The sequence below is a fragment of the Notechis scutatus genome, chromosome 1 (genome assembly GCF_049901735.1).
Source record: "Notechis scutatus isolate UNSWTSFEM ecotype Mainland chromosome 1, rNotScu1.2, whole genome shotgun sequence".
Classification (NCBI taxonomy): Eukaryota; Metazoa; Chordata; class Lepidosauria; order Squamata; family Elapidae; genus Notechis; species Notechis scutatus.
In genome coordinates, this window is record NC_142009.1 from 71,314,587 (window position 1) to 71,341,282 (window position 26,696).

General features: G+C 38.9%; 1 protein-coding gene across 11 annotated transcripts in view; it reads right to left on the minus strand.

The window, feature by feature from the left end:
• Nucleotides 1–26,696, minus strand: part of CHRM3 (cholinergic receptor muscarinic 3) — a 247,411-nt gene that overhangs the window by 81,604 nt on the left and 139,111 nt on the right. For 10 of the 11 annotated variants that reach the window (XM_026669410.2, XM_087967489.1, XM_087967507.1 and 7 more), the window contains one exon: nt 5,017–5,280. The gene's annotated coding sequence lies outside the window, so the exon portion shown is untranslated. Of the gene's footprint in view, nt 1–5,016; nt 5,281–8,495; nt 8,662–26,696 lie in introns of all 11 variants that reach the window. The other variant, XM_087967491.1, reaches the window with a different exon arrangement.

The window sequence follows — 26,696 nt, forward strand, 5'->3', positions numbered from 1 at the left end:
GAGGAGAGAGAGAGAGAGAGAGAGAGAAAGAGGAGACTCCCTCAAGCTATTCTTATATACATATATCTATATGAATAGCTTGAGGAAGTCAAGCTATTCTCCAAAGCACCTGAGGGCAGGACAAGAAGCAATGGATGGAAACTAATCAAGGAGAGAAACAACCTAGAATTAAGAAGAAATTTCCTGACTGTTAGAACAATTAATCAGTGGAATGCCTTGCTTCCAGAAGTTGTGAATGGAAGATTTTAAGAAGAGATTGGACAACCATTTGTCCCAGTGGTGGGATTCAATTTTTTTTACTACCGGTTCTGTGGGCGTGGCTTGGTGGGCATGACAGGGGAAGGATACTGTAAAATCTCCAGTCAGAGGTGATATTTGCCGGTTCTTTGAACTACTCAAAATTTCCGCTACCGGTTCTCCAGAACTGGTCAGAACCTGCTGAATACCACCTCTGATTTGTCCGAAATGGTATAGGGTTTGCTGCCTGAACAAGGGGGTTGGACTAGAAGACCTCCAAGGTTTCTTCCAACTCTGTTATTCTATTCTAAGTATTTATTTGTTTGACTTACATCCACCACAATCAAAAGAGAATCTTAGGGTTTATGTACATTCATAAAAAATCAATGAAATTTCCACAGTATAAAAGTAAAATAGCAAGCAATTAAACAAACATAAGTGCATGTTAAAAAAATCCTCTAATTAATAATGAATGGCATAAATTCATACCATCAAAGTCTTACTAAAATAATTTAGTCTATAATAAATTACATAAGGCCAGTAGTGTGGTGGTGATCAAAATTCTGGAGGAGGCTATTCCAAAGTGTCAACATAAACAGAGCATCTATGAGATTCCATCATCTTCATCTATTTCTCTGGCACCCATCCAGCCTCAGAAAGTTGGCCAACTGCTCTATTAATAGTATCACAGACAATTAGATGGAAGAACAAGACTAGAAAATGTGGTAATTATGCATTGTCTGATCAAATGTTTTATGGGTAAAATGTCTCATATTCGTGTAGAATGGGAAACTGTATGGGCAAACTCCATTGAAGTGACAAAAATGGTGCATTTATTTATATAAGAAAATTATTTGCCACCTATCTCAAGGCAACTCTGTTTTATGTGGGACACTGGAGAATCTATGGATGCCAATAAGAGAGAATTATTTATGAGTTTTAATTCTGCCATATCACCCATTGAATATTTTAAATGGTTTGGAGCCTGAGTAGTGTAAAAATGATCCAAGTAAATTCTATTCACCAGATCTGAGTATCTGTTGAATATCTGTTGAAGGTTCCCTTTCAACAGACCAAGACATAATAGACAAGGGTATGAAAATAGACATGGAGGCAATTGTTCCATCTTTTGAACAAATTACACCTTGAACAAATAATGCCCCCTGTACTCCAGGAATAAGAAAAAAATAGCTTTTTAGGAAGGCCCTTGTGATTAAGCAGACGCAAGAAATCCATATCTTTATTGTTTTTTATGTTAATTATCACAATTTTATATTTTTAAATTATATGCGTTATATCATGTTTGATTCCACATACTGCCTAGAGCAGTGATGGCTAACCTTTTCCACATTGTATGCTAAAAGTGCATGCACGTGTGTGCGCTTGCATGCCTCCACTCCTGATGCAATGCACGCGTGACTCCCCCATCCCCTGAGCATGTGCATGTGACCCCCCTGCGCATGCAACATGCACCTCTGCACATGGGCATTCAACCCTCCCCTGCATGCTGCATGCCTCTGTGCATGCATGCGCATCTCCCACATGCATGTCTCTCCACGCGTGTGTGCAGCAGATATCCGACAATCAGCTGGCTGGCGGGGGGCACGCATTCATGCGCAGTGGGGCTCTTCCAGGTGACCTCTCATGTGCCGGCAGAAGTGGCTCTGTGTGCCACTTCTGGCACGCATGCCATAGGTTCACCATCATGGGCCTAGAGTCTCTGGAATTTATACAGTAAATGTATAAACTTTAGCAATCGACCAACAAACCTCAATCTCTTTTATTTTACCAGATCCATATACTGGGTCAAGATACTGTTTAAATATCCAGTACAGCCCACGGTTTACATATATACCTGGCATGTATAACTATATATTGGATTATGATGCTATATCCCCAAATCTTGCATACTGCACAAGACAGCAACTTTGGAGGAAAAAAGGATTGTAGGGGATAATTCCTTTATCTGCCAAATTAGAGATACATTGAACATTGATATACTCCTATTCCAGCAACAAGAAATAACGTGCTCTGAGTTAATAATGAAATTTCAGTGAATCTCTAAACAGATGGAAAATAAATTGACAAGTTCTTAAAATGGCATATCTGGGATCCATGGCAATCTTAAAATTATGAGATCTCAAGTTCTTCAATTTAATAACTATTTGTAAGCATGGAAGAGAATTATTACTTTTTTCTCATGAAATGACAATTAAGATCTTAGGAAAAAAGAGCAAGTTCATGATGAACTCATAATAAGCCTGCAAACCCATCTATTTAAACTGTACAGGCATATTACCAGAAACAACTTAAGATAATCGAATTACCTCTAGATGCAGAGAAACAAAAGCCTTTGCTAATTTACAAGGAAGAAGGCATTCAAGAAATCTTTTTATTGCCAGCTGTTTTTAAACTTGAGATGTTGCATGCTTACATTTCAAGAACAAGAGGCAATCCTGCCAGGAAATTTGTTCCTACAATATGAAATCTCTGGGATGCATTTGAAACATTTATTCTCAAATCTACTCTTGCTATCAACTCAATAAAAAAAGAAAAAGATAAAAGGAGATTTTAATTCTATACAGATGAAAAATTGCTACCTACCCCACATATGATTCATGCCAAATATTTATAGTAGCTAAAGTTAAATGTAGCTACTACATTTAGACCAATTTTAACATTCTTTGAAAAACATAAATGAAAACTTTTGGAAATCAGGAGAGAAAGATAGAAAGTTTGTTTATTGTTTGAAGCAACAAAAGCAACATGTTTATAGCTTAAATTTAGGTCAATGAGAGTCAGTTATGTACTAAGACAAGACTCTTACTAATTATTTATAAACAGTTTTACAAATTGGAGGCACCTGTAACTGAACAGCAAACCAATTAGTATTTATCGGGCGTATAACACGCACTTTTTCCCCCCTGAAAATAGGGGGCAAATGATGTATGCGTGTTATACGCGATATATGTTAAGAAGCCTTCGGTGAATGCTGCTGGGATCGGGATCAAGGACACAAATGAAAGAAGGGGGGGAGGAAGCAACGAAGCCTGTCCTTCTCTCTGGGTCAGCTCTCTCAGTCGCTCTCGCTCCTCCACCAGCACAGGAAGAAACTGCTTCAAAGAAGCGGGGGCTTTTCCTGTCGCCGCAGCTTCCTGAGCGCCCGTTTCTCCCCACCCCCACCCCGTCCGCCCGCCCGCAGTGCTCCGTTCTGCCTGCCTGCCTGCCTTCGTTAATGGTTGAATCGGAACAGCTTCGGCTGAGTAAAAGAGGCGAATAGTTATTATTCTCAGCCGAAGCTGCTCCCAAACAACCAGAAACTAAGGCAGGCAGGCAGAATTTTTTTTAATTTTTTTTCCTGAAATTTCCCTCTTAAAATGAAGATGCGTGTTATACGCCTGTGCGTGTTATACGCCGATAAATCACGGTACTTTCTTGGGAAACAGTTGAAATGGAAACAATGTCTCAGATTTGCCTGTCCACTAGGAAAGGTAGTTGTAGACCAGAGGTCTCCAACCTTAGCAACTTTAAGATTTGTGGACTTCAACTCCCAGAATTCCTCAGCCATCAAAGCCAGCAAAGGAATTCTGGGAGTTGAAGTCCACAAGTCTTAAAGTTGTCAAGGTTGGAGACCCCTGGTAGACCATTCAAACAAACCCCAAATTCTGCAATTCTCTGAGCTAGATCAATAGCTCCTTACATTAATGCCCTGTGTCTAGTCTAAACTGCAAAGGACTATGAGTTCAATTCATAGTAGAAAATTTGAACCTCCTAGAACCATATCTCAGTATCATCTCTGATGAATCCCAAATAGGACAAAACTGGCCACACAGTGCTTCTTAGTGATTAGTATTAACTGAAAGTACTACAAAGGACAGGGGCATCAAACTCGATTTCGTTGAGGGCTGCATCAGGATTGTGTTTGACCTCAGGGGCCCAGGGAGGGTGTGGCCAGGGGGCATGGCCAGCTCAACACCCGTTTTCAGCTGCAATGGCCTCCTGCAGCCCTCTGCCAGTGGAAATGGAACTCGGGGGGAGCTGTGCATGGCCCTCCTGAGCTCCATTTTCACTGGCAGAGGTACCGCGGGCTGATCCTTCACTGTTTCCAGGGTGGCCTCACAGGCCAGATCTAAGCACCCCATGGAATGGATCCAGCAGTGGGCCTTGAGTTTGACACTCCTGACATAGCACATAAACTGTATTAACATAAGAGAGATTTCTTTCTCCTTCTAATACAGGTGGTGGTGGAAGTCATGTAAATATTCACTGGGGCATGCATAATATAACATCTGTAACTCTTTGAAAGCTTAAGGGAAACAGAACTGAAAACCATTTTGACAGATTGAAGAAGCAGTGTAGTCCAGATGCTTTAGGAAACCCAGAAGTGCCTGAAATTCTAGAATCCTTAAGAGATGGAGTACTTGAAGCAAAACCAGCAATTCAATATTATAAGGAATTAAACAAAATGAAGGTTAGCCTTAGTTACGTATCTGAACTCAAAATAAAGTCTTGCAATATACAATTTTGGAAATTAGGCCCAGAATTTCAGAAATGTAAAAATTAATGCTTAACAATGAAATTAATTCATCATAAAATATTATTCTGTCTACTGGACCCCAGAAAACGTGTTAAAATGGTCATGCAACAGAATTTTTGTTTTGATATTGTAAGAAACATGAAGATTATTTAACTAATATGATTTAGTCTTACCCAGCCATTGATTTGAAATCATGACAAATTTATTTTCATAGTTTGTCAATTGTCATAGCTTGATCTTACCTTTGAGAAAAAGTCCAGGTTGCTTTCTTCAGTTGATCAAACCCGATGTATCCACTTTAGGGCTGTGCATTTCTCTTTTGGCAAACACAGAGGTGTTGCAAATTATCCAAGTGAAGAACACCTCATCATGCATTTTACATCATAAAAATGCACCATGGAATACAGAAATTTAGAGGAGTTCATCAGAGGGCAAGAAGCAGGAATTAGGTACAATTGGCAGTGTTTGCAGACAGTGTCTTCCAAACCATGGATGGTGGAGATGATCTACAAAAAAAGATAACAGATTGGTTTGTCCCAGGAAAGAAAATAATAAGGAATAGAAAAAAGAACGTTAAGAATCTTGTAAAGATGTTAAACCAGCTTTAATCATAAAAAAGTTCCTGATTCTAAAATTAAACGGTTGTTTCCAGACATTCATGGCTGAACTTATGCTTACGCTACATGCTCAGAAAAAAACAAGAATATAAACTTTGTTGAATTTCCTTCAAGACTTTTACTGTATGTACCTTTTTATTTTGTTCCTACATATAATGTGTGTGCATGTGTGTATGTATGAACTTATAAATTCATACAAACATATGTTTCAGACTTTTGTTTTCAGTAGCTATGTTATGTTATCTCTATTATTTTAAACTATTGTTTTTACTCAATTTTTATTCTGTTTTTAACTGTTATCTGCCCAGAGTTATGCATATATAATAAATGGTCAAATAAATTAAATTTGCAGTAAGGATTTAGTTTTTAAAGGCTTCAGACAATAACTCAATAATCCACTATATTTTTCAGTGCTAGATGCTGAATGTGAGACCTTCCAATCAAAGAACTGTATGTATCCTATAAAGGTTTTTAAAAATTACTAACTTTATAGATTTGTCTAAATTTAAAATGAAAATGTATATTTAGCAAAGGAACAGTTTCCCTGAAATTCAAAGAAATAAGCTCTGATTCTCTCTCATTTGTTTCTGGGGCAGGTGCAGAAGCCTAAATTTCCTAGTGAGATCATTAACGCAAATAGAAAATTATATTACACTAGCCTCATATTAGAAGATACTTTTTAATTTGTACTTGGGTGCAGTGGAGGAAAACAGATTAATCCTGGATTTTATTTAAAAAAATAGTCTGTTATTGAGATTCTTTTTTATCTTGACTGATTTGGATAACAATTAATAAATTTTAATAATGATTAAAACATATCAACATTGTTTCTTACTGTTATAGAACAAATATATTTTCTTCAGAAACAATGGTGAGGCACAACAAGCAATCCACTGGTAAAAATAATCAAGGAACCTTGTGCGAACACATTTCCAGGATACAACTGTTCAGGTTCTGAATCATTATGTTTACATTACTAGCTATTGTTTTGTTTCCTTAAATGAAATGTTATTTCACTAATGATGAATGGAAGATATGTACCATATCACTCTCCAAGTCTTGTATATTGGCAATCATCACCTTTGTAATTGTACCATTGGACAGCATGTGTTTCTATTGTAATTGTTCTATTCTTTGCTTTCCTTATAGCAATTTTCCAACAGCCAGAAACTCAAACCATAATGCATAATATATATTTAAGTCATCTGAAAACATTTTGCATGTGGTACAACTTTATGAAGCTTTCATATGAATAGCTACGTTAATGATTTTGTACACACACACACACACACACACACACACACACACACACACACATATTCCCAAGAAATTGGACTCGCTGAAAACACTTCTTATAAACATTCAACTAAAAATCTGATTTAAGTTACAGACTTCATAATCTCTTTTTTGTGTTTTCCATGAAAATACAATGGCATATATGACACATTCTACATTAATTTTATATTAATTTTATTTAAATATAAAAGGCATACAGTAATGAATATTACATTATGCTCTATTCATAATGTCTCATCTCCTTTCTTTCACTGTTCACTGTAGTGTCTGAAAAGTGAAATGTTGACTTCATCTTTACCAAATATCATTTTTCAATCATATGCACCTGTTTTCCACTTCCAACAATTTAGCTTTCCCACTTCATCCTCGGAAGACACAACAGTCATTGTGAGACTCTCAAATGTATATGCCAAGTTATGAGATGCAGGTTACAACATATCACTGAGAAGGGATTCTGGTAAAATGTGTTTTCATAATATTACAAGTCTAAGTAGTCCCCAAGAGTCAAGCTCCACTCAAGGGTTTTTATTTATTAAGAGTAGGCAGTGATACATCAACCATGTATATATCATGTTTGTCAGTTTTAAGGTTGAAAAACCCTTCCTCTTACCTTAACATCTAGTAGAATCTTTTATATTGATTTGATAAAATTGGTAACATTTTCAAGATTGATTTAAAAAATACAGTGATAATTTTCCTTCTTAGAAGATTGTACATTCTAATTACAGATATTTTATTTTTTCAAAATAGACAATATGTTTATTAAGTATATTTTTTTTAAAAAAATAATGGATGTTCTTTATTCAGAATGTTTATTTAGAATGTTTATTTAGAATCTTTATTCAGAATGTTCTTTATTCAGAAGTAGTTTTTCATATTAATATAGAAGTTTATTTGACTGGAATAAACACTTTTTAGTTAAAAAAATAAATTTGATATGTGTAGAAGTTCAGAAATATTTTAAACTTTACAAATATGATTTCAAACAAACATCTTAATACTGTTTCTTTAGAATAAATGTATTACTTAGAGTTAATAAATTACGGACCATGATTATATTTTATATCCTACAAACAAAAGAGCACAGAATTCTCATTAGTAGAAATCCTCTAATTCTGTTCCCTGAAAATTAATTCTAGAGGATTAGGTACCTTTAGGCACAGACTGACAAATGACTCTGTAAGATATAAGGGAAAGACATAACTAGAAAAACTAGCAAAATTGGAAACATCTTTCAAACTGACCTAAATTGGTCAATAGCTGTCATAATTTGCTTGCTCCAACTATTCTTTATTAACTATTTATTTTTTATTCAGCTGAGACTTCACTACAGAAAATAAAGAGAAATAAAAATAAAAGAAGAAATATAACACTTTAATGTGCAGAAGAAGAACCTGTTACAGAGAATGGGAAAATACTGGCCCATTGCTATGATAGTGAGGTCTCCATGTGATTAGCTTGTTTCACTGGTTCATGTTTTCAGACTCCAGGACTACCATAATTGTACTCTTTTCTAGATTTAGCAATTGTTTGTAAATAATTACCTTAACTTGAAATACAGTAAATATACATTCATACAGGTAAGAAAACCAAGCGTTTAGTGGTTAAAGTTAGCTGATCTCCAAACAAAATATTTTTGAATTATTGCCTTCAGGAAGAAAAATGAACTCATCCCAAAACAAAACAAAACTTCAGATTACCTGTCAAATGCTTGAAAAGGCTCCGGGGAATCGCAAGGATTAAGCCTTCCGAAAAGATTCTTAATATAGAAAAGCAGAGGAGGAGCACCGCTTTGTCCTCTAGCTTACCTTATTCATTTGCAGTATAGAATGCAGCAGAAGCTATACAATCCATACAATCTGATAAAGGTCATAGTATTACTTGAGCCTTCTACAAGGGTAAGTTTTATCCTTCTCTTTCTCATCAGTGGCTATTCTTTTATCCATGAAACCATAGTTTTAGTTGCTTCATTTTCTTTGGCAAAGAAATGACAGGGAATAACAAGTTAGTGGCTGAGAGCTAATCTCATCTGAAGCCAATGTCAAAAGTTTCTAGAGACAGGTTTTAAATGGGCTGAGTCTTTCGGCCGGGGAAGGTTGCATTTCATGTACCCTAATCCTTCTGAGGGCTATTTCATTCATCTGGGGGAGAGAAACTAATTGAACCCTATTACAGCCTTGAGCAAAGCCACACTTCAGACAGAAAGCATTATAAAAACAGACTACCTGTTAATAATATTTACCCCTAATCCCATAATAGCGAACCTATGACATGCATGCCAGAAGTGGCACACAGAGCCATTTCAGCCGGCACACGAGCCATCGCCTGGAACAGATCTACTGCGCATGCACGTGCACCTCCTGCCAGCCAGCTGATTGTCTGGTAACTGCCGTGCATGCACGAGGGGCCGGGCGCGTGTGGGAAAAGTGCTCGCATGTGCAAAGGTGTGCGGCACATGCAGGGAGTCACACACACATGCGTGGAGGTGTACGGTGCACCAGGGGGTCGCACGCACATACTCAGGGGGAGGGGGTCGCACATGCATTACATTATGGGTGCATGCACACATGCACCTGCACGCATGCGCACACTTTCGGCACGCGATGACAAAAAGGTTAGCCATCACTGCCCTTGTCCCTTCAATGAAAAAGTAACTGGAGATAAAATTACATTCATTCAAAGAAAGACTAAGGAAAGTTGATGGGCTTAAGACTGGAGAAAAAGTGGCTCTGTATAATGGCTCTGGTTACCAAGTATACAGGTTGTCCTCGATTTATAACCATTCATTTAGCAACCATTCAAAGTTACAACAATGCTGAAAAAACACTTACAACTGGTCCTACACTTCCAACTATTGTGTGTCCCTAAGTCATTTGATCACAATTTGGGCACTTGGCAAACTGGCATGTATTTATGATAGTTCAAGGGTCCCAGGGTTACGTGACTGCTATTTGTGACCTTCTCGCTTAGCTTCCAACAAGCAAAGTCAATGGAAAAATAAAAATTCACTTAATGATTCACTTAATGACCATAGTGATTTGCTTAATGACTACAGCAAAAAAAAACCACCATGAAATTGGGTGTGACTCACTTAACAACCTCTTTGCTTAGCAATGAAAATTACAGTCCCAATTGTGGTCATAAGTTGATGACTACCTGTACATTTATTTAAAATAGAAATTGTCTTTCTTTTTTCCTTTGTATCCTTATCTGCTGCCTTCTTTTCAAACATTGATACTGTTATGATAAGTTTATATGTCATAATTTGATTGTGTTTATTTAGAAGTAGTTAGAAAAGGTAAACAGCCTCGAAGAGAGAACAGTTTATTTTATAATTTTGAAATTATCTGTGGATTATTGGAAACACACATCATTCTACCTCTTCTTTCAACTTAAACAATGGGTTGATTTCAACCAAAGGAAAAAATAGCTCATACGTACTCCTGTAAAGAAATGAGCTAAATATTTTCGGACTGTGAAATACCATGTGTAATCAATGAGAGAATTTAGAATTTTTGTCCTGAAAGCATGACAGAATTCCTTTCAGATCAAGCAAATGCATTTATTTAATCCACTACCATTTTGATATTTAATTATGTTTAATTTATGTCCCATATCAATTATGTGCCACAATTTGGGTGGGCATTTTATAAACATAATCATAACAATAATTCTGTCACAGCATCCAGTAATACAACATGCTGAACTAGATTCTATGATTTGCAGATCATTTTTTTTACTTATAAGATTTATTATTTTTATTTATTTATTTGATTTGTCAATTGTTTACAAGATAATAAGTATAAGTGTATACATAGTTATGAATACGTGAAATGGGTACATATAAGAAAAATAAAAGAAAACTAAAAGAAACAATAGGACAGGGACGGTAGGCACATTGGTGCGCTTATGCACGCCCCCTAGAGACCTCTTAGGAAAGGGGTGAGGTCAATAGTAGACAGTCTAAGATTAAAGTTTTTGGGGTTTGGGGAAGAAACTACAGAGTCGGGTAGAGTATTCCAGACATTGACCACTCTGTTGCTGAAGTCATATTTCCTGCAATCAAGTTTGGTGTGGTTAACCTTGAGTTTGTATCTATTGTGTGCTCTTGTGTTGTTATGGTTGAAGCTGAAGTATTCATTGACAGGTAGGACATTGCAATGTATGATTTTATATACCATGCTTAAATCAGACCGCAGACGGTGTAATTCAAGGTTTTCTAGTTCTAGAATTTCAAGTCTGGTGGCATAAGGTATTCTACAATGAGTAGAGGAGTGGAGAACTCTTCTTGTGAAATATTTCTGGACTTTCTCAATTGTGCTAATATCAGATACGTAATGTGGGTTCCAGACTGATGAGCTGTATTCGAGTATTGGTCTAGCAAATGTTTTGTATGCTCTAGTTAGTAGTGTGATATTACCAGAGAAAAAGCTACGTAGGATTAGGTTAACAACTCTTAATGCCTTTTTGGCTATGTAGTTGCAGTGGGCTCTAGCACTTAGATCATTAGAGGTGAGTATTCCAAGGTCCTTTACAGAGCTTGGATCATCAACACTATACTCTTAAATTGAAAAAGGGCCAGGACATATGAATGCTGAAAGCTGAATGTTTAACTCCAAAAACAAAGCCAAACAAACCATACAGATATGTGTATAATAGCAAAGTATATATTAGGAGTTATACTAGTATTCTGTATATACACTGTATACTGTTCATAAGACAGCAAATTATAACAAGTGCATAATAAATCCATGAACATTAGTACATATAGATATATACAAATGTTCATGCAGCAGAAGGGCTTGTTCAAGACATTGCCTAATATGAATCTGTCTTTCATCTGTAAAATGCATAGATGGTAACCTATAATATAAAAGAAGGGCTTAAGATAAGTAGATTTTATTATTTGCCTTAAATATCTCTGAACAGTGTCTGTATTTAACTGAGCTAAATGAAATTAAACAATTCTCAACTGAAACTTATAATTTTCTTTTCCTGAGAAAAAAATGCAGTTCTGTTGCAACCAGTCTATTCAAATTAAAGAAGTATGCATGAAATAACTTATTTTTCTAATCATGAAGAGATGAAGAAGCTGGGTAGTTAACCTGCAACTGATATGCCTGAGCCTTTATGTTTGAGAAATCCAGGAGAATTTGTGATGTGCTAAATAATTGAAGGAAGGCAACTATTGAAAGGTTGAAAAAGGGAAAAGTAGGATGCAGAGAACTATTATCAGATAGTAATATGTAAACATCAGCGTACGACATTATTTGTTTATTTATTAAATTTATCCGCCAGCCATCTCTCTGCCACAAGACTCTGGGTGGCTTACAACAGCTTAAAACTAAGTATAAAAAATTAAAACTGACCTGGTAACTGTATATGTGAAAATAACCTTGGAATTAACTTAAAATGGAAGTTAGAAAGTCCTAATTATCATTATGAATCAGGATATCATCTAACTCAGGGGTCCCCAACCGCCGGTCCGCGGACCGGTACCGGGCCGCGGAACAAGCCTTACCGGGCCGCTGGTTGCTGGGCGCCGCCATCTTTTTTTGGTAAAAAGCGCTTCTGGTGAGCTTTTCCGGTAGAAAGCTCACCGGAAGCGCTGTTTCGTCATAAAAGATGGCGGCGCTAGCGCTTGGTGAGCTTTTCCGGTAGAAAGCCATTTCTACCCGAAAAAGCTCACCAGAATGAAGGAGTGCCGCTATCTTTTATGACGAACAGCGCTCCGGTGACGCCACCGGAAGCGCCTTTTCGTCATAAAAGATGGCGGCGCCCAGTTGACGCCGGTACCGGGCCGCGGCGCCCAGCTGATGTCGGAACCGGGCCGCGGCGTCGAAAAGGTTGGGGATCCCTGATCTAACTGGTTTGCTATTAGGTTTGCACAGCATACTCATCAGGATCTGTCATTCTAGTGTACAACAACATTGATTCTTTATGTAGCATCAATTCATGCACATATGATGCTACATCATGCATACATTTTTGTGAGTTTTCAAAGGGATACCTTACTGGAATAAATGGTGGTAAAATAATGTTGATACAAAAGTTAAGAGTTGTATAGTAGTTTTCTCCAAGTGGAAAATAATGTGCTGCATATGTTGTGCTTTGCCTGAAAAGCTTGATTGAAACATAATCATATTTAAAGGAGACCTAGCAAAATCAATGAGCCTTAATTTAATTATGGCTTAATTTAAAAATGACTTGTCCAGTCATTTCAGTGGATCTTCCATGACTAAATCTGGACCCAATCCAAACTGTTTCAACTGTTTGGCCAATCAGGGACTTGTTATGGACCAATCTTTATTCGTTGTTTAAGGACCAATCAGGTGTGCAGGCTTTCAAAACCTGCTTTGCATTTGGGCTAGTTACTTTTTATTGATTCACAACACCCCTCCCCTTGGGTTCCGTTTGAGGAGCTGTAACAAAATCCTCAAGATAGACAGGCCGTTTGGTCTGTCTGGATGATTTCCGTGGTTCCACCGGTTAAGCCTAAAGTCCGGTTCCGGTGGAGCGTTTGGATGATCTCTGTTAAGCTCCATTTCGCTGCACGGAATTTCCGTGTTGCTTTCGTTGTGGTTGTCCCCACCAATCAGTGTTTCTTGGGGTTTCGCAGTTCGGTTTCCCCCATGTTCACGTTCCCATGGGAAAGTCAACTCCCTCCCTGCTTCAATTCCCGGTACTCGCTGGGCTGTAGGGTTTCCGTTGGCCTGCTATCTGTCATATCAAAGTCAATTTCCTCGATATTTCCTCCCCTCAGTTGGTGAACCCGGGAGCCATGGGCGCTGGGTGGTAATCTCGAACGGAGTTGGTCTATATGGCGTTTCCACACCCTCCCATCGTCTGTTAGCAGGCGGTAAGATCTAGGCCCTGTGAGGTGGGTGACGGTTGCGGGTATCCATAAAGGGTCGCCGGAGAAGTTTTTGGCAAAGATTAAATCGCCTACCTTAAATTCCCGGCATTTGCTGGTGGAGCCGAAAGGCTTTTCAGGTGCGTATGTGGGGTGGAGCCGGTCAAGGTGCGATCGTAGTTTCCGCCCCATGAGAAGTTCGGCGGGCGTTTTGTTGGTAACGCTGTGGGCGTGATGTGCTGCAACAATAAAATTCGATTGATTTTTCATCGATGTTTCCGAATTCCATTTTGTGGAGGGTCTTTTTACAAACTGTACCATGCGCTCTGCACGTCCGTTCGCCGCAGGGTGCGCGGGCGAGGTTAGCGCATGGCGGATGCCCCGGTCAGCAAGATATTGTTCAAATGGTAATGCTGTGAACTGTGGGCCGTTATCCGAGAACAGAACGTCCGAAAACCATGTGTGGCAAATAGCCTGTTTAATTTGTTGATAACTGAGTCCGTTGTAGTTGTGTTCATTCGATGGATCTCGAGCCAATTTGAATAGGCGTCGACAGTAATAAGGAAAGTGTGCCCTTTTGTAGGCCCCGCAAAGTCAATATGAATACGGGACCATGGTCCCCTCGGAGTTTCCCATTCGGTTGGGCTTGCTTTAGGTGGGGCGTTGCTGACGTCCTGGCAATGTTGACAAGTAGCGACCCAGGCCTCGATTCTTTTGTCGATTCCCGGCCACCAGGCATAGCTCCGTGCGAGTGCTTTCATTCGCACGATGCCCGGATGTCCGTCGTGCAATACCGCTAAAACAGTTTGTTGTAGTTTGCCCGGTATTACGACTCTATCGCCCCACAAGATGCAGCCCTTTTGGGAAAACAGTTCGGTTTGGCGGGCTTTGAAAGGCGCCCATTCAGGTGATAGTTGTTCTGTTGGCCAACCACGTTCAACCCAGCGTAGGATGTGTTGCAGGACCGGATCTCGTTTTGTTTCGAGGGCAATGTCTCTCGGCCAGTGGCGGCACATGTAGAGCCTCAATTTGCAGCGTTGTGATGGTTGGGGCTGGATCTTCAACCGATTCTGGGAGCGGCGTTCTGCTCAATGCATCAGCGTGGAGAATTGATTTCCCCGGGCGGTGTTGCAAGGTGTAGTTGTACGCCGCCAAGAATTCAGACCAGCGGGTCATTCTGGGGGACAATATATACAGGGTTGGTTTATTACCCGCAATAATCCCCAATAGTGGTTTATGATCAGTAATTATTGTAAATGCACGCCCATACACATATTCATGAAATCGTTTAACTGCAGCCACAATAGCTAAAGCTTCTTTATCCAGCTGACTATAATTTCTTTCAGCTTTAGCTAAAGTTCGCGAAAAAAACGCGACGGGAGCTTCTGCTCCGTTCGGTAATACGTGGGCCAGGATTGCTCCAACCCCAAAAGGTGAGGCGTCACAAGTAATAGTTAGCGGCAGAGTCTCGTTGTACTGCATAAGTACAGAATCAGAAGTTAGCAATTTCTTTACTTGTTGGAAAGCATGTTGTTCACGTTGTCCCCAAACCCACGTTGCTTTTTTGTCTAAGAGTCTATGTAATGGTTTAGCTACCGTTGCTTTATTGGGTAAAAAGACGTTATAAAAATTGATAAGTCCAAGGAATGCCTGTAGATCTGCCTTGTTCCTGGGAGTGGGGGCCTTCTTAATTGCCTTTAATTTGTCCTCAGTGGGATGGATTCCTTGACTGTCCAGGAGGTATCCCAAAAACTCCACCCTTTCGGTACATAACTGGCATTTATTTTTTTAACTTTGAGGCCTGCGCTTGGAACCTTTGTAAGACCTCTCTGAGTCGCTTTTTCTAGAATGTCTCTGTTAGGGGCGGCGATGAGTACATTGTCGAAATACGGACAACGCCTCTTATTCCTTGTAACAGCCTTTCCATTAAGCTTTGAAAGATTCCAGGAGCAACGCTCACCCCGAAGTGGAGCCGGTTGCATTTAAATGCGCCCTATGCGTGACGATAGTTTGCGCCCGGCTGTGGTTGGATCTACAGGCAATTGTTGATACGCCTGGCGCTAGGTCTAGTTTAGCGAAAACTTTCCCGCCGCCCAGGGAATGGAGCAGGTGTTGCACTACTGGTACTGGATATGCACTTTGCTGCAGTGCATGGTTTAAGGTGGCCCGGTAGTCTCCGCAAATTCTCAGGGACCCATCAGGCTTGATAGGTACTATCGGGGTTTCCCAACGGGCCTGGTCGGTGGGTTCCAGCACGCCCTGTGCTATTAGCTTATCGAGTTGTTCGTCGATTTTAGGTTTCAGGGCGACCGGCACGCGGCTTAAGGCAGATGGGTGCTATCTCAGGGTTCAAGTTAAATGAGATTGGGGTCCCCTTGTACTTGCCTAGTCCGTTAAAAACGTCTTGGAATTCTTGCACGAGGCTTCCTCCCAATCGCTGCTCTCGGCCCGGTGGACTCCGGCTACAGTGATTCCGAGCGGTCTGAACCATTGCAGGCCTAAAATACTAGGCCTGTCACGGTCCACGACAGTCAGTGGTAGTGCGACGGTGCGGTCCTTGAAGAGACCTGGAATCTGGCAGGACCCGACAATGGGAATTCTGTTACCCTGGTAATCTTTGAGTATAACCCTTTGAGGGTTGAGGTCTTGGCGGCGAATCGCCGGAATGAGCTGTTGAGCGTCTTCCAGGACACCATCTAGAGGGATGATCCTGAGTCCACTTCCATCACACAAGGTTTGTTTTCGATAGCGACCTTTACTCGGATTTTCCCGCATCTAGGGATGTAGCATGGCCTATGGTAATTGTCTGGTGGGTCTCTTCCCGCCTGGTTTCTTCCCGCCTGGTGGAAGTGGTGGACGGTTTGTTTCTGTAGGAGTGGCTTCCCCATTGGTGATTCAGTTTGTCTTGGTGTGTGCCGAAGAATCCTGAAGACTGGCATTCGGCCTGTCGGGTTTGGAGTTGGACTTTTGTTTGCTTCTGCAAACCTTTGCGATGTGACCTCTTTTCCGCAATTGCGGCAGAGTGCGCCGAGGAATTTGCAGCTGGATCGTGGGTGATTGGCTCCACATCCTGCACAAGGTCGAAATGAGCGTTGTGTGGACTGGTCTCGCTCCGTTCGGAGTCGGTTGACCTCTTCCTCATCGCTTCTGGATGGGGACTCTAGGTCTTCGTGGTGAGTTGATACCGGGTGTCTCTCTGAGCGAGGCGAGGTATCATTGGCGAGTTGACGTAGCGGTGCACTGGTGCGGCGATTCGGGCTGCCGACTTTTTGGTTGCCTCCGCTGCAGTGGCTTCTTTAAGGGCATCGGTGAGGCTGATGTCCCCCTTAGCCATGATTTTGCTCTGGATCGTGCAGTCTTCTAGGCCCAAGACCAGGCGGTCCCGGAGGGCTTCTTCTAAGTCTAGAGAATCCACAGAGGTCTCCAAGGTTGCGGAGGTCCGCGATGTAGTTGGCAAGGCTTTCGCCTTTCCGCTGGTCCCTCTGGTAATATTCGTGTCTTCTGACTAAGGTTGGCATGGTGGGCGCGTAGTGAGCCCGTAGTAAAGGCTCGAGGACGTCCCAGTCCATCGCTTTTACCTCTGCTGGCTTGGCAAGTGATTTTGCCATTTTAAACACGGTAGGCCCGCAGTGGGTTAGAAATATAGCTCTTTTTTGCTGGTTGTTGCATCTTTCAAATTATTGGTCTCCAGAAACATCTGGAACTGATCCATGTACGACTCCCAGTCCTCGGTTTCTGGGTCAAATGGAGCGGGTGGTACGGCACCGCTGGCCATGTTGCCGTTGATAGTGCGTGTTCGACCACGTGCTCTGTTGGTTGCTCTGTAGATCAGTCAGCTCTTTGGTCTCTGTATCCCATCCTGCCGCCAGTGTTACGTTTGGAGAATAATGGAGACCAGACATCTGACCAGTGACTTCAACTCTTTAATAACAGTAGATAGAACAGAACAGAGCAAGGCTATGGGCAGCAGTAACCCTTTTATAGGGTTGGCTGCTACCTTATTAACCAATAATATGTGAGCAACAAGTTCAAACTAATAACCAATAAGAAGTGTCCAAATATTGGCCAATCAGGGACTTGTTATGGACCAATCTTTATTTGTTGTTTAAGGACCAATCAGGTGTGCAGGCTTTCAAAACCTGCTTTGCATTTGGGCTAGTTACTTTTTTATTGATTCACAACATCAGGTTTATTCACTTGTACAGAGGATTATCCACTCTTAATGTGAGACTAATTATTCTTAGGAAAACATCATGTTTTGCAGCAGCATTCATATTAAACGAAAATGGTTGATGTCATCAAGCTAAACTGAAAACATTCAGGGCATATTATATTTTAACATAGATCCCCCCCCCCCCCCCCCCCCGTCCAGTGTTTAGAAACACCATTGGCTTACTGCATCGAAACCTATAAAATTTTTGTAATAAATAAGAAAAAAAAAAAAAAAAAAATTTTTATATTAAAATAAAAAAAAAAAAAAAAAATAAACTAAAAAAAACCACTCTAAAAAAAAAAAAAAAAAAAAAAAAAATAAAAAACCCACCTCAAAAGAGTGTAAAAAAAAAAAAAAAAAAATAATTCCCCCCCTCCCCTCCCAAAAAAAAAAAAAACTCCCCTTCCATAAACAAAAAAAAAAAAAAATAAAAATTAAATAAAAAACCAAACACCCCCCCCCACAAAAAAAAAAAAAAAAAAAAAAAAAAAAAAAAACCCACAAATAAAAAAAAAAAACACCTGTAGACAGGACTGCAGGACCCAAACTACAAATATTACAAAACAAAAATAAGAATTGCCCTGAGCAACCACCCACCAACAGGAAACAGTTATTAATGGTATTAGCATTATTAAAGAGGGAGGACAACTGGACTGTAATGCTAGATTTAAGTAGCTGCAGGGAGGGGCAAAACCTCGGACAATTAGTTCAAGCAGCTACAGCAACATTTCAACATCAACATTTCAGAATAAAGGCTCATTTCTTTACAGATACTTGGAAAGGTTTAATGTCTATCTTCTTTCTGATCATCATCTTTTTAATGATCACAAATCTGCCCAAAATACATTCCTTCTATTAAATTCAATGTATTCCATCCTGGAATTTTGTAACATATAAAAAGCTACTTATATTGAAATATTAGGCCATTTAAGAGTAGAAATAACAATGATAAAATGATAATGATAATCATTATCATCGATCCCATTTGTAGTGCCAGCCCTGGAGTTTATCCTGCAATGGTCCAGTGATTGGAATCATTTGAAGTGGGTGAAGCAGATATACATATTATTCCATGGTTGGTTTTCTGAATGGAATTATTTAAGAGGAGAAAAATATCTATCTATGTGTTTCTGGGATAGAATAATGGGATATCTATTTGGGTCACAAGTAATTTTAAATAATATGGTTTGGGGCAGAGGTGGTATTCAGCAGGTTCTGACCAGTTCTGGAGAACCGGTAGTGGAAATTTTGAGTAGTTCGGAGAACTGGCAAATACCATCTCTGACTGGCCCCGTCCCCATCTATTCTCTGCCTCCCAAGTTCCAGCTGATTGGCTGGGACTTCTTTTGTTGTCTTGCACAGGAGGACGGAGCTGGAAAGCAGGTTAGTGGTGTGGGAAGGAAATGGGATTTTGCAGTAACCTTCTCCCTGGAGTGGGGAGAGAATGGGGATTTTACATCCCTGCCATGCCCACCAAGGCATGCCCACCAAGCCACACCCACAGTAAAAAAATTTGAATCCCACCACTGGTTTGGGAGTTTCAAGCTATGACTTATTAAAAACTTTAAAAAAATACTCTAACCTGACAGAAAGGAATGAAAGGTGTAGCGATAATAGCCCCTTTTATGCCAAGTTTCTATTGGCTTGGTTGATGGGTTATATGCAAAGGATGAATGTTTTTTTAAGGAAGAGGTGTGACTTTTTCTGAATTCAGTGAAGCAGACTGCTAGGAGCTGTGGTGGTAGTATATAGGATTAACTCACTGGGTTACCTCTATTTTTGATGAATATGGCACTGGGGAAATAATGGGTGGTACCCCTACAGATTTGGAGTTTATCTAGTATCATAAATACAGTACATTAGGACTTGATGTATGAGTAAATTTTAAAAAATCAAATATTTGCTCAGAATGAGACCCTGACAATGAAACAGGACCAATGGAAAAATTAAGGGTCTCTGTACTCACACAATATCTATCCTGAAACTCTGTGGTAGAACAACTAATGTTGACTCAATCACTCTTGGAATTGTGGGTTGCCTTGTAAATCAGTGTAATGTAAATCTCCACTTTTTCCCACCATAGTTTTTAAGAATTATGTATATGTATGTATGTATGTATGTATCTATTCATCAAATTTATGTGCCTACTCATCTCACAAAAAATGATTTGGGCAATGTACAACAAGGCTATAAAACAATTAACATATAAAAAACAAGTATTATCAAAAAATTAAAAATAACAAAGGCTAACACAGGGCAACATACGTTAACAACAACAACAAAAACCAACAACCTGAGTACCTTGCTAGTTCCCTGGGGTACCAAGGCCTGATGGCATAATTAGATTTTGAAGGACTTCCAAAGAATCAACAGTAATGGAACACTCTAGGGGAGAGTTAGAATCAATTATTAACCAATCCATCATCCTCCATTTAGAGACAAACAACCTACTCTCCAACAAACAATTTGGTTTCAGAAAAAACTATCCTGTAATCTGCAACTCTTACACTGCAAAAACATATGGACTACTCAACTCGACCAAGGCAAAGCAATAGACGCAATCTACATAGACTTCTGCAAAGCCTTTGATTCAGTGGTACACGACAAACTACTCCTAAAAATAAAATCTTATGGTATCTCTGGACAACTGAATAACTGGATAGAAGCATTCCTGTCAAACAGACAACAAATGGTCAAAATTGGGAACGCCCTATCAAATCCAGTACCAGTCAATAGTGGTGTTCCCAAGGCAGTGTTCTAGGACCAACTCTCTTCATAATCTACATAAACGACCTTTGTGATCATATCAAGAGCAATTGCGTTCTCTTCGCTGATGATGTAAAGCTGTTCAATACCACAGACAATACTACTACCCTTCAAAAAGATCTAGACTATGTATCTGAATGGTCTAACATATGGCAACTCCAAATCTCAACAAATAAATGCTCTGTCTTACATATTGGTAAAAAAAATCAGAAAATAAAATACAAGCTGAATAGTCAAGATCTTGTTGATGACCCAAGCTCTGTAAAGGACCTGGGAATACTCACCTCTAATGATCTAAGTGCTAGAGCTCACTGCAACTACATAGCCAAAAAGGCATTAAGAGTTGTTAACCTAATCCTACGTTGCTTTTTCTCTGGTAATATCTCACTACTAACCAGAGCATACAAAACATTTGCTAGACCAATACTCGAATACAGTTCATCAGTCTGGAATCCTTATCACGTATGTGATATTAACACAATTGAGAAAGTCCAGAAGTATTTCACAAGAAGAGTTCTCCACTCTTCTACCCGTTATAGAATACCTTACGCCACCAGACTCGAAATTCTAAAACTAGAAAACCTCGAATTACGCCGTCTTCGGTCCGACTTAAGCATGGTATATAAAATCATACATTGCAATGTCCTACCTGTCAATGAATACTTCAGCTTTAACCATAACAACACAAGAGCACACAACAGATACAAACTCAAAGTAAACCGCACCAAACTTGATTGCAGGAAATACGACTTCAGCAATAGAGTGGTCAATGTCTGGAATACTCTACCCGACTCTGTAGTCTCTTCCCCAAACCCCAAAAACTTTAACCTTAGACTGTCTACTATTGACCTCACCCCTTTCCTAAGAGGTCTGTAGGGCGTGCATAAGCGCACCAACGTGCCTACCGTCCCTGTCCTATTGTTTCTCTTATTCTTTTATTTTTCTTATATGTACCCATTTCATATATTCACAACTATGTATACACTTGTACTTATTATCTTGTAAACAATTGACAAATCAAATAAATAAATAAATAAATAAATAGAGTGAGATGTTCATAATGAGACTACCATGTCAAAGAAAGCTGGCCTCCTGGGACCAGGCCAGAGTAGCTTCCAAGCTGAATTCTGCCAGATCATATGGAATGGGAAGATATAGTTGGGAAGAGGTGGTCCTTCAAATAACTCAGCCCCAGCACCATGCCACAAAGAGCTTTAAAGGCTAAAATGAGCACCTTGAATTGAACCAGAAGCAAATTGGCAGCCAATGCAGCTCACAGAGTAGAGATATAACATGTTGTTCTAAAGACACAGGTATGGTGCTGCATTTTGCTGGCTGAAGCTTTAAGGGCAGCCCCATGTAGAGCGCATTGCAGTGATACAATCAGGAGGTGACTAGGGCATGAGTGACCAGGGAATGGGTACAACTGGTTCATGATACAAAGCTATGCAAAGGCTCTTCTAGACATAATGGCCACATGTTCTTTCAGCAGGAGTCATGAATCTAGGAAGATCCCCAAATTCTGCATTGAACTTGCTTGGAGCATTGCAAACCCATCTGGCATCAAAGATAGCATGGTTTTAGAACTGGCAGGCTACAGATCCAAAGCCAAGGTAAAGGTCTTTCCAGAGTTCAGCTAAAGATTATTTCCCCCCATCTGGACCCTCACCACCTTCAGGCACTGGGATAGGACATTGATAGCATTACTTAATTCGCCAAGGTGTAATTGGGTATCATCAGCTTACTGATGATACTTCACCCCATGGTGACAGATGAGCTCACCAGTGGCCTCATGTAGATTTTGAATAGGAGCACAGAAACAGCACCAAACCCTGCAATAGCCCACGTGGTATTAACTCCAAGATTAACATCAGACCAACAATGAAGTAAACAATACCCCAATCAAGAAACTGCCAAAGAAGCCAACAGTAAACAGGACAATGAAAGAATCTCTAAGATCACCCCCACTAACACTAACACTAACACTGACAGGGCAAGCCATCAGACTATAAACTGACCGCAAACTGCACTTCTTAATAGCACTGATGATGTTATCTAGTTTCGGTAATGAAATGTCTGTAAGCAAACAAGCAAGCTCAGAGGGCACCAAGGTCCCCTCATAGTCATTTTGAGATGACTTTTGGAAAACAGAAATTGCATTAGCATCATAGGACAATATACTGCTGAATCCACACACATCAAAGTGTTTTAGGCTATCTCAGAAGGTCATAGCACACAAAACAACATTACAATTGCTAATTGATGAGATAGATGTAACTATCATATAACCTGCATTTGCAAAACCATCCTTTTCCCCAATTCCTTGCTTCATTCCCTTTTCAAATCCTACATCAGTTTAGCTACTCAGTGCATCTGATGAAGTGAGCTTTAGCTCACAAGACATATGCCTCTTAATAACATGTGTTAGTAAAATATACTACCAAATAACTGTTGGAGAGGTTGTGTGCGATACAAAAGCATACATGTGAGTTGTTTGGGATTATGAAAACACCCTTTTGAAATTTAATCAGAAGTTGTCTCTTCTGATATGACAATCTTGACTAGAGCAGTTATCTCAATGCATTATTTTTTTTGCCTATAACTATTTTTTAACAAGAGAATTAAGTATAACTATCATAGAACATAAGACCTTAGCGTAAGTTTTTGCTCAATGTTCATCAGTATGGCTTTAATGAAGCTTCATTTTTGTCTGTATTTTGCTAGCTACATTAATATTCAGCAAGCATATACAGCGTTCATACTTAATTTCTAAACTAGAATTTTTTTGTTAAGATCACAGCTAATGGGTAATTAGTAGAAAAATTAAACTGATAATTAAACTGATTCATTTAAATTGACCTGATACTTTATTGGAAGAGAGTGATAGATATAAGAGAATCATTGTCTTCATGGTCCATGCCAAGAATTCTACTCTTAAACATATGTACAGCCCAATATTAACTTTCCTTTAAAAGACTGATTCCAAATAAATTTTTGATTTGACATTGAAAGCTATACTGAATGAAGAATTGGGATCATTCTTGTTCTTACAGAATGCAGACACCCAGGGAGGACCAAAACATTGTAGGACTAAAGTACTCCAAAAAGCACTAATAGGACTTGAGTAAAAAATTTAAACCCAATGCCAATACTAACATTTTGTTTTGGATCATTAACATTTAGCTACAAAAACAATGTAATTATATTTAGGACCAAAGATTGGTTATCAATTACATGTTTTAATAGCCAACAAGGAATAAGAAAAATGTTTTATGTACATTCAATGAAAAACTATCAGGTACTAAAACATTTTATATGTTGACATCTAAGATGGCTACTATTGAATAATTTGTATAATAGTTTTGATTTCCAGTTGTAGCATAATGATCAGACAAGGTGAAAAATTAGGTTTAGGACGACGATTGATGCAGAATTGCCCACTCTGTTTAGTTCAGCATTTCTCAATCTTGGCAACTTGAAAATGTGAGGACTTCATCTCCCAGAAATCCCCAGTTAGGACTTCAAGCTGCCAAAATTGACAAACACTGGATTAGTCTCATCCCCATCAGATTTCAAACATAGGAGATATGTGAACAATGCAGTCCTGAAAAGGAGATAAATGGATGTGTAAGCTCCAGGCCTTTTATAGCAACACTTGTTGGGTATCATTGCTTCTATTAAAACATGCAAGATGATCAGTGAACAACAGCTCTGGTTCTGAAATACCCCATCTTATAGCAATAGCAATGGTATGAGGCTGGGATACCATTTAGAACCTGCATTTGTAACTTACACTGTTCATGTTTCTGATGGTTTCCCATAGATAGCAATAAAGCAATTACACAGCAGCTGGGATTACACTGGGATATGTTATTTAGCTAAACTAGTTATTGTCCCAGGTATACTCTGCAGATCGGGGAGAAGGGGAAAATAATTCCAGAGGGCAAATGCTACAATAGGGAAGATGAGATTCAGGGTCCTAACTGTTTGGCATTGTTTAAATCAAAGGAATCCAGAATGTACCAACCCTGTCATATTTAGGTATCCAGGCAGATGCTTAAGGAGATAGGTATCTCTCAAATATCTGAGTCCTATGACATGTAGGGCTTTATATGTAATGACAAATCATACTGGATTTATGTCAGTGAAACCTGTGACATCATTCATCTTAACCAGCCTGATAACACAGGAATATTGACAAACAGTCTAAATCAAGAAACACAGCTCTAAAATTCTCTGAGCAAAAAAAAAATTGCTTAGACTCAGAAGCCCGCAGAGACAGAAAATTAAGTTTGTGAGTTGGGTTATCAATTGAGAAGCTGTACAAATAAAGCAAATTATAATCAAATGGCTACAGAAACAATGCAGATGAGCTAAAGTAATTCAAAAATCAATCTGAGAAAAGCAGAGCTAAAAAGAAAGGATTATGGAAGACAAAAAAGAAAACAAAGAAATATCTAGAATACTACAAGAACTAGCTAAAAATGAAACAGTGAGTTTAATACTAGAATACTGCATCCAGTTCTCATCGCCACAATATAAAAAAGATATTGAAACTCTGGAAAGAATGCAGAAAATAGTAACAAAAATTATGACGGGGCTGGAAGCTACAACATATGAAGAACAGTTACATTACACATATCAAGTTTAGTGAAAATAAGACTACCTGTCAATGAATACTTCAGCTTCAACCATAACAAAATAAAATAAATAGCAATTTCCAATATTTGAGGGGCTCCTACAAAGATGAGGGAGTCAAACTATTTTCCAAAGCACCAAAAGGCAAGATGAGAAACAAAGGATGGAGACTAAGCAAGGAGAGAAGAAACCTAAAACTAAGGAGAAATTTCCTAACTATGAGAGCAATCAACAAATGGAATACCTTGACTTCAGAGGTTATGGGTGCTCCATCACTGGAGGCTTTCAAAAAGAAACTGGATTACCACTGGTATAGGTTTCCTGCTCAACCAGGGGGTTGGACTAGAAAACCTCCAAGGTCCTTTCCAACTCTGTTATATTATGCTCTTAAAAAAATCAGCCCAGCTGCCTTTAAAAAACACACACACACATTTGAGACAACTAGGATGACTGAGAATCTTCATAAACAGTAGTCTTGACTGCCATAGAAGCCATTTGAGCATGCATTCCACAAAAAGCAAGGCAAAAGCAAGGTGAGAGTGAGGATACATTATTGAACAAATTAAATTTTCGACCAGCTGTTTCAGGTCCCTGTCAATTAACTTTGCATTCCATTGCATATTTAGCAATAAGCCCCTCCATTTTCAGAATTGCAGTAACACCTATGAATCCTAATTGCAATTTGACCTCTATCTTTTTGCCAGGAAAAGATGCCTGTCACTTTTGATAAAGTTATGTGCGTTGCCTGCACACCAATGTGCACCATCATCATACAAAGGATTTAATTATTTTTTAATCATGGAAAAAAGAATAAAAAGAATAAAAATGTTATCAAACAAGTAATACACTATTTTCATATCAAAGCTATCCCAAATTTTGGACATTATGTAGGTTTTAGCATAATTTTTACAATGTTAATATTAATATCATGGATATATTACTAGTACTGGTTTTGATGATGTATATCAAAGAAATCATAATTACTGTAAACTATTGTGAAACTTTAGTAATATGTAGAATCGCAAAAAATCCATCTAACCAAGTGAAGTTTCTTTTTTTAAGTGAAACAGCATAATTTGCCAAAAGAAAATATGTTGTGATGCAAACTAGAACATGATTTGAAGTAATTAAATAGCTTAAAAGAGTTTATATTTGAGGAAGTGATTTACAAACATTGGCAAATTCAAATATAATCATAATGTATGCATTACATAACATAATGTACAATAGAAATGGACTTTTATGTAAGAACACTACAGAAACTTTGATGGAATATAGGATAATATCTGAATGTTTGTTAAATTCTGTGTTCATTAATTCTACACATGAACATATTAACTGAATAGGGGTGAATACCCAACAAATTTAGAATGATCCACAGATGTATTCAGTGTCAGTATATATTCCATAGCATATTCCTAAATCCAAAAAAAGCTTCCAAATTATTGCAGTTTTTTATTACTTTTATTGTTTCAAGAAACTAGACTGAAATACCATGTATTTCTTGATGTAAAGTTAATTTTGTCAATAAAAGAATAT